Source organism: Sinocyclocheilus anshuiensis, unplaced genomic scaffold (assembly GCF_001515605.1).
Source record: "Sinocyclocheilus anshuiensis isolate Anshui unplaced genomic scaffold, SAMN03320099.WGS_v1.1 scaffold1891, whole genome shotgun sequence".
Classification (NCBI taxonomy): Eukaryota; Metazoa; Chordata; class Actinopteri; order Cypriniformes; family Cyprinidae; genus Sinocyclocheilus; species Sinocyclocheilus anshuiensis.
Window position 1 is genome coordinate 665,098 of NW_015549560.1, and position 8,603 is coordinate 673,700.

Genomic DNA, 8,603 nt, shown 5'->3' on the forward strand with positions numbered 1-8,603 from the left:
GGCTTTACTGACGAGATGCGCATGAAAATCGCATTTGATTATTTGCACAGCTCTAATGGTCACATATTTTGGTGGTGCAGCATAGTGTTGGAAAAGCATATGCTACAGCTGTAATGGCAATGAATCGATGCACGTAGCTTACTCTTATTGCATACTGTATGTTTCTTACCTTAGACCCATAAATGTGCTGTACCCGGCATCCTTCCTAGTGCTACAGAGGTTTGTTTATTTGTGTTATCCGGATTAGATCATAAAATTCTTAAATTATTCTCAAATTGCTTTTTCGAGAATGGCAGGATACTGAAAATGTACATAAACGGAGCACGAAGGGGAGAAAATCTTATTTTACCCTGGGTCTGATAGACAGCCAGGCCACATTTCCATAGCTTTAAATAATGTCAATCTGAGCAGTCCCCGGATTGAAGCCCAGGCGCCGCAAGGCACAATTTTGCCTTTGCCTACAGTCTGATAATTTTCAGAGCTACTGGCAACTTGGGAATTTCTGCCTGTCTTATCACTTGGGCTTAGCGAACTTCACTGCAGCTAATCGGAGCCGGGATCACTCACTCAAGGATTGTGCGATCATGTTTTTCCCCTCGCCTGTGACAGCTGTCCCCTGCCCGCATTAGCAATGCAGATGAGCCTTCCTAATAGGTTAATGCGGAACACACGAAAATGAGGTTTAATCCCCCAGTGAAATAATCGAACACTGGCAAATTCCTTGATGTGGAGAGATAGAGTCATCGGCTGTGACTCAATTAGGCCTCACGCAGTTCAGAGCCGAGGTACCTTGTGCCCTGTGTCCCTAAACGGCGTACGGTGCACTGACGGCAAGGTAGGTGTTGAACACGACTTTCCGAGCAGAAGCTGCAGGGACACCAAGGGCAGTCAAAATACCCACCTGACAAACCTCATCCCCTTATTTATTCCCCTTTTAGTCGGACCACCGCTGATGCCAACACACACAAACACGCATGCGAATTAAATGAATAAACACGTAGCCGCGGAACCTGCAGAGTAGTGATAAGTCAGGCACTGTGCGCAGGCTCTGCCACAGCAGTGCTGTTTTCAGCCTAATTGGAACTAAGTAGCAGACGCATGTGGGAGCAAATATATGGTTATATTCATATGCACGTTCCCCTATTTGGACACGGCGCCTATTTAAATATAAATTGAACTGGGGCTGCTCAAACTCAGTCCAACTGATCAGGCTAATGTCAAACCCAGTCTTGCATTAGATATAGTGGTTATTATAGCCTCCTTTTTTTATTTAACAAGTAACTGCACACTGGTCATGCTCTGCCACAGTCAAAATAAAGCAATTGCGTTACGCTGGTCAGTCAATTAGTGGTGAGTGGAGAGTGTCCACGATGTTGGCTGGGACTGCAGACGCCACTCTTGGGCTGTTAAAATGGCGTGTCTCCCCGTGACTACGGCCTCTCTAAGACGAGACAAAACATTTCCGCGAGTCTCTTTTCCGAGGAGACTGTCAAGAGAGGTTGCGCCTCATTTCTCAAAGCAGGTAGCGAGTAATAAAAAGTCCTCTCTTAAGCCGTCGTACATTAGCAATCCAGCGAGAAAAGTGAGAGCTTGGAAAATGAGCGCTGTTGTGGAGGGGAGGGGTCCCTCAGACATCACAATTACAGCCTGTGCGCCTTGCGAAAAAAAAAAAAGAAGCTGAAATCAATACAGAAACAAACTGCACAATCAGCCAGGGCTTGCTATCACGGCTGGAGTGGAATATGCAAAAACAGCAATTAAATGTGTTAGCATACACACTCTTTTCCATGATATTGGGGCATCTGTGGCATTAGTGAAGCAACTCCTTATGGATAATGGAGTCAGGAAATGAATGCGCAATCTACCTCTGTGTTTTCATCATTAGCGGGAGACAACTCCGCTAACATCGCCCAGCGATGCCGGGCGGGAAAGAGGAGAGAAAGAATTTATGTGCCCTCGCATGCCAAATTAATTCTTCTCTTGACATCTTAATTCTCAGTTCTTGTGTGTGGTCAAATCAGCCCGCGATAGAAAAGCAATCAAGCAATTATTCCTAAATTATATTTGCCCAACACACACTGATTGGTTATTCTTTTCTTATTGGCTAAGCTCATTAATTCGGAGCAGCTTGCTTGTTATGCCTGTGCCGTTACTCCTTTCCCTCGTTTCTCCCCTACCCCCTCTTTCTCTCGCTCACTTGCTCATTCACCCTCTTCCCATTCTGTCTTCTGCCGTTGCCTATCTTCTGTTGCCAGCCCTGCCAATGTTTCAAGATGACACACGTTTTAGAGAAAGCACCCCCTCCCCGATCTGTGGCATTGTCTCCTCCACCAATTACCGTGCCCATCTCTGATTAACTTTGATGTGGAACCTAATGAGATAAGGCCGACCGTCGAGGCAGTGGCTGATAGCTGCCTCATTTATGCCCGTGTGAGGCATTGCTGAGCCACACTGGCTAATGAGAGGAGAAGGGGAGTCTTCCTCACTTCATCAGCCTCACAGGAGTGCCACGCTATCGCTGCATTCAGAGGCACTCCATATCCGTGCACATATGGCCATAAAAAGAAAGCCAAATATACTTCAAGAGTTTGGGAAGCAGGAACAGACTCTCCACTGTCTCGCACACGTCATCTTTGCCTGGTTAATGGCTGCACTAGGGTTTAACGGCCATGCTAATTGCTGGAGTATTTTGGTGTGTGTGCTTACAGAAGCCTCTACCCTTATCTACAGCTCCAGCATTAAAACCTTATTGTGGCACATCTGGGCGCACTGTAAATCCTGCCTGTACAAGAGAGAAGGAAAAGAGAGCTGTTATTGTTGTAGGCATTGTTTGTAGTCTTCCATTAGCATTTGGAAGGTCTTGGGAACGGCACGAATATTCCACTGGCAGAGAATCATTATACCTTTCTCAAGCATTGACCTCTGTGACTCAAATCTTAATGATGGATTGCAGACATAATGCATTAAATAGGTATTTATTTGTTAGTGTATATTTTTGTTATTATTAACATTAACAATTAATGGTATTATTACAATTAATTGTAGAAATAAATTCTACGTAACAAAATGGTATCTTCATTTAGGTGCTTTTCTCAAATATTATGCGGCAAATTTGATTAATCTTAATTAAGAATATCATGTACATTTTTTTGGTAACACTTTTCATTGATTAACATTAGTTAACTACATTGGTTTAGATGAGCTAACAATGAACAATACTTTTACAGCCATTTTTAATCTTAGTTCATGTTAATTTCTACATTTACTGGTGCATTTTTAAAATCAGATGTTGTTTCTGTTAACATTAGTTAATGCACTGTGAACTAACATGAACAAACAATAAACAATTGTAATTTTATTGCCTAACATTAACAAAGGTTAATAAATGCTGTAAAAATATATTTTGCTCATAGTTCATGTTAGCGAATGCATTAACTAATGTTAACAAACGAGGCCTACACATTTTAAGACATTGTTTGTCTTAATTTTATAAAATAAATATTAATATTGTATACTCAGCTTTCTACCTTTTACAGTCCAGCGACCCTTTGTTGGATAAAGAGTCCTGTTATATATTGTTTAAACCCATAATATAATATATAAGTGTATATTATTATATTATAAAAAATACCAGATTTATGTTTTTGCATATTTATGATTTTCATTTAACACATTTTAATTTTTCCCAAAGTTAAATTTAATTGAAAAATTTATTTATTTTTTTAAACTATATATAATTGGCAAAACCCCTGCCGTAATACCACAGACCCCCTGTTGCAGAGCAGCATTCTGCAATGAAGCAAATATTTAGGCAATATGAAAAAAACTAAAAACTGAACTATACTATAGTTAATTTAAAATAACAAATTGGATGAATATAAATTTGTATTACAACCAGGACATACAGTGTAATCTTTTATCAACTTTTATTAGCTAGATGCTCTATTATTATTATTATTATTATTATTATTATTATTATTGCCTTACTGATTTACTGAGTTTTCTCTGAAATGTAAAGATAAGTGCAATATGTGTTGTGTAGCTTTTGATTTGGATTATAAATGTAAATAAAATATCTACATCTAGCACACACTCGAGGTAAATGGGCAGAGCATGAATGCAGCTCTGTGAGCTGTGGAGAGCCCTACAGACTTTAAAGCACAGGCCCAATTAAGCTGTGCCTCATCAGCTGGAAGAGAGAGACATACCCAGAGCTGAAGACTGAAGATAATACTGCCTTACAAAGCAGCCGCTTCTCACTCAGTGTAAAATTAGAGCCAAACATCTTGATAACACCCAGAAAAAGAAGAAACCTCCAAACAGAAGAGAGAAAGAAGAAAGTTACGCAAATCACTCAGCCAAATAAAGGCCTTCCTAGTCAACACAATTAATGGTGTCTTTTTGTGTTCTAATAATACATCATAACTGTGTGTGTGTGTGTGTGTGTGTGTGTTTGTGTGTTAGGTGGTTGTTGGGGGGATTTTTTCTTTATCTAAATTGTAACCAATTAAGGACAAAGCAGTGCCCTCTAGCTTTCCAGAAAAGGAGTCGCAAGCCTAAAAGGAAATTGACAGTCGACATTCCAATTTCATTCAAGGAGGCAATTTCCTAATGCTAATCACCATCTGCAGATGTTGTCCGCTGATATATTTCTCTACATATTTTTTTTTTCATCCCAGCTGCGACCATGTAAAATTTGTGACAAAGGCAGAAAGCTCAGTGCTAAGATGCTTGCACCAGTTTTGTAGAGTTCAACAAGCCAGACAGCTTTCTGTCTCTCTCACTCTCTGATATATCATCAGAGCTTACTATCTGAGCCGCTGAATGAAAGCACTCTTACTAGAGAGGTGTTAAAAAATAGCAGCTCCCTGGATGTCTTTGCACAGATATTTCAGTGTGAAGAGTGGAGGCAGAAGTGATCTTATGTGAACCATTTATTTTATTTATTTTTTTTGCTTTTGTTTAGAGTTTTCCCTTATTATTGCAGAAATGTACATTTAATTGCTTCAGTGTTTTTAGAAAATTATTTGCCAGTTGAAAATACTATTCTTTACATTTAATTATTTTTATCATTTTATTATTTTTATTTAGATCATTTAAATATAACTGCAATGAAATCAATTTAAAAAAGCAAAAGTGCTTGACATATAATTTCAAATACTGATTCATTTAATTATTCACTTTACATTTAATAATTTTTATGATTTTATTATTTTTAAATATATTGCAATTAAATAAATAAAAAAATCATGTGCTTCCACTAGACATATAATTTCAATACAGATTCATTTTTATCTATTAATTTTAATAACGTAAGCATAATAGTTACAAAAAAAATATGAATGAAAATACTGTAATTATAATATCATTGAATAGTATTATTAATATTATATGAATACTATTACTCTAATAATGGTAATATTCGGTTATTACAGGCTTGGTGTTATTTTTGGTGAATGAGGGTTAAGAGCTCTGAAACCACACACTTATTAAATCACCACTATGAATGAAGAAACCTTTCTGAAAATATATGCAATTACCGAGATCCATTATTGACTGCTAACAACATTTTAAATAATAATACTCTTTAAAAATATATATATTGTTGTGTATTTAGTTCAGCATGTACAAATTGCGAGTATATACTTCTACCATGACCTTGTACATTTGAGTTCTTTTGGTAAAATTCTTGGGATAAAAATGTGTCTAGGTTTTTGGCTGCAACCCTGAAATAATCTTTCTTTTCTCACTCTCCTTTCAGAATTACATTTGTTCCTTTTATACTTTCTGTTTGGATTTTGGAGATAGCTACCACTACAGCAGTCCCTTACAATGCCAGACTCTGTTTAGAAACAATTGTGACTCGTGGCCTCTTCAAGCGTGCTAAGCGATCAAAAACAGGCCAAGACAAACAAGGCCTGCAGCTGTCCACAAAACAAAACCACAGATAAATACTCAAACACGTCTGGGCCAGCGGAAACGGCTTGGCTCTCGCCTGGCCCTGAAAGGACCCATTGTGCTCCCCAAAACAGCACAATGTCACGCAGCCCTCTTTTGAGAGAAATTTTTATTTCCCACCTCTTTCATTCGCATAGTGCCATGGCGGTGGGAGCGAGAAAAAAAGGAGGAAAATACCCACCCTGCTGGAACAGAGTGGAACGGCTCCAACCTCCCTCGCTGTCGCTCAGCCCGGTTTTACAACCAGATCTCTCTCATCTTTCAGCCAGAGATACTCGACGTGCCGAAACAGTTTAGACAGCGGCGCTGAAAAGCCTCGTTTTAATATGCAACACAGCAATTCATTATCATTCTACTGGGTGCTACAATAATGACTGAAGAGTCTTTGACCCCCCCTGATTGTCAGATCAAGGTCAGTTACTAAGAAAATAAAATCTGCCTCCCTGTCTGACTGCTCCCATCTTTCCGCTTATGAAAACTAGTTTCTCCTCTCCCGCCTTTGATGGGTGTATTTACGTTCTCAATGGGGCCACTTCTAACAGAATAGACTTGCTTTTAAGCGAAATAATTGTTTTGATCTTGGAATATGAAAGGCAATTTTATCTCAATGGTGAGAGATGTGCAGCAGGATGGCTGCTGAAGGATGAATTTGTCGGATTGTAGGTTAGATATATATGAGCAGGCGCGCCGTAAAAAAGGATAGCGTAAGCGAAGACACGGATGACAAGGCTTGTCGTGCTGTAAATATGTCCTCTCATTCATGTGGGCAGTCCAGCAGCGGGAACACAAAGCCTAATTAAAAAGCACCCAGACACAGCGCAGCTTTAGTGGGTGTCAATGACGATCCATTAAGAAGTCTTTACAGTGACCTGTCCCAACCCACTGTCATGTATCGCTCTAGCACACACACACATGCATACAAATCTTGCTCATGCATACGCTCTTCCCTTCGTGCGTACTACCAGAGCCACTGCTCCAAGACAGCAGTATCGCTTCTATTAGCGCCTGTGTGGCCTGTGTGGCCCCTGGGGTCAGTGGTAATCCAGGGGGAGTTTCACATTGTGTTTTGGGACATTGGGTCAAACTGTTTGAAATGAGGGGGTTTTGTTAAACATCCATTAGCCAGACCCAATGTATTGTCTTGATTTATTGGGAGACGGAGGCACTCCATCCCGCTACTGCGGTGAATGCTGTAGACGGCAGTAAAACACAGAACAGCTCTTAGTTACCAAGGGTAGTTAAGCAAAATAATTTTCTTATTTTATTAAAACGAAAAACAAAAATCACACTGATTTCCTAAATGTGTGAGAAGTGCAATGACAAAAATCGAAAGCTAGATTAATTAAAACTAAAGTTTAAAAGCTAATAACTCTTTATTTTTAAGAGGATTGTGCAGTGATTTCACAGTTTCCATTCTGGGTTCCTTAAAGAACCTTTCAGCAAACAGTTCTCAAAATAATCATTTTTTTTCTTCTTAGTGTGAAGAACATTTTAATAATCGAAGGAACCTTTTTTCTCTATGAAGAACCTTTTGAGCAGTGGAAAGGTTACATAGATATTTAAGGTTCTTCACTGAACAATAGGCACCCAAAAAACAAAAAAACACTGTACTTCCAAACTGTAAGGCATGTGAAAAAATCGTCAGTTCTGCCTTTGTTCTAGTCATGCTATGTATTGTGCGTAATTAATGCTAATTACCCTGCTTTAACAGAAGAGAATGCAGGGCTCATTAAAACAATCTACTGAAAGAATTTAAACTCCACTTTACCTTATTTGACAAGTTATCTTTCGTGATTTCAGTAGGATTTTTGCTCTTGGCATCATGCAGAATGATAGAACCGTGATTTTTATATCATCTTCTGGAGACTGAAGGTAAACAGGCTCTAATTATACGGAAATTCCCCTGCACAGGCTAGGAAATGTCAGCCTATTACTTCACTGCGAGTTTCAAATGCTCAAGATAATGACCAGTTACTAATTGGTGCTTATACTTTAAATCGGTTAGCATGGAATATAATTGCAGCTATTATGGAGGTAAATAATCCCTGGAAATGAGCATCTTTTAGCCAAAACGCATCCTAAACAGAACTACGGGGGAGAAAGGGTCTTGGTGTTGACATTGAGATGGTGTGATTTTTCATTAGCATAAAGTTCCCAGGGACCGGGGGGGGGGCTGTGTGTAACATCACATGGCTGTTGAGACCCTGTATTGGCCGTGAATTAATGTTCTGGATGGGCCATGCTTCTTTGTGAGCTTTCTTCTATCAGCTGTCGATGTATTAAGTGCTATGGCTGGCCATATTATTTTTCATATGTGCCCGTGTGCTAGGTTCCCAGCATTTCCCCGTTTACAAGAGACTTGAGGTGCATGGGGACTTTATATATACTCTTAAAAATTAAGGTTCCAAAAGGCGATGCCATAGAAGAAGGTTTTTGGTTCCCCCAAGAACCTTTCATTGAACAGTTCTTAAGAGAACCATTAGTTTCTCCGTGTGAAGAGCATTTTAAAAATGCCACTGTAAATGAACCTTTTGTGCAGTTGAAAGATTCCATGGATCTTAAAGGTTCTGCATGGAACTAACGATGCCAATAAAGAACCTTTATATGCCAGGCTTGGAACCAGAACAGGACTTTGGAGGTTGGCA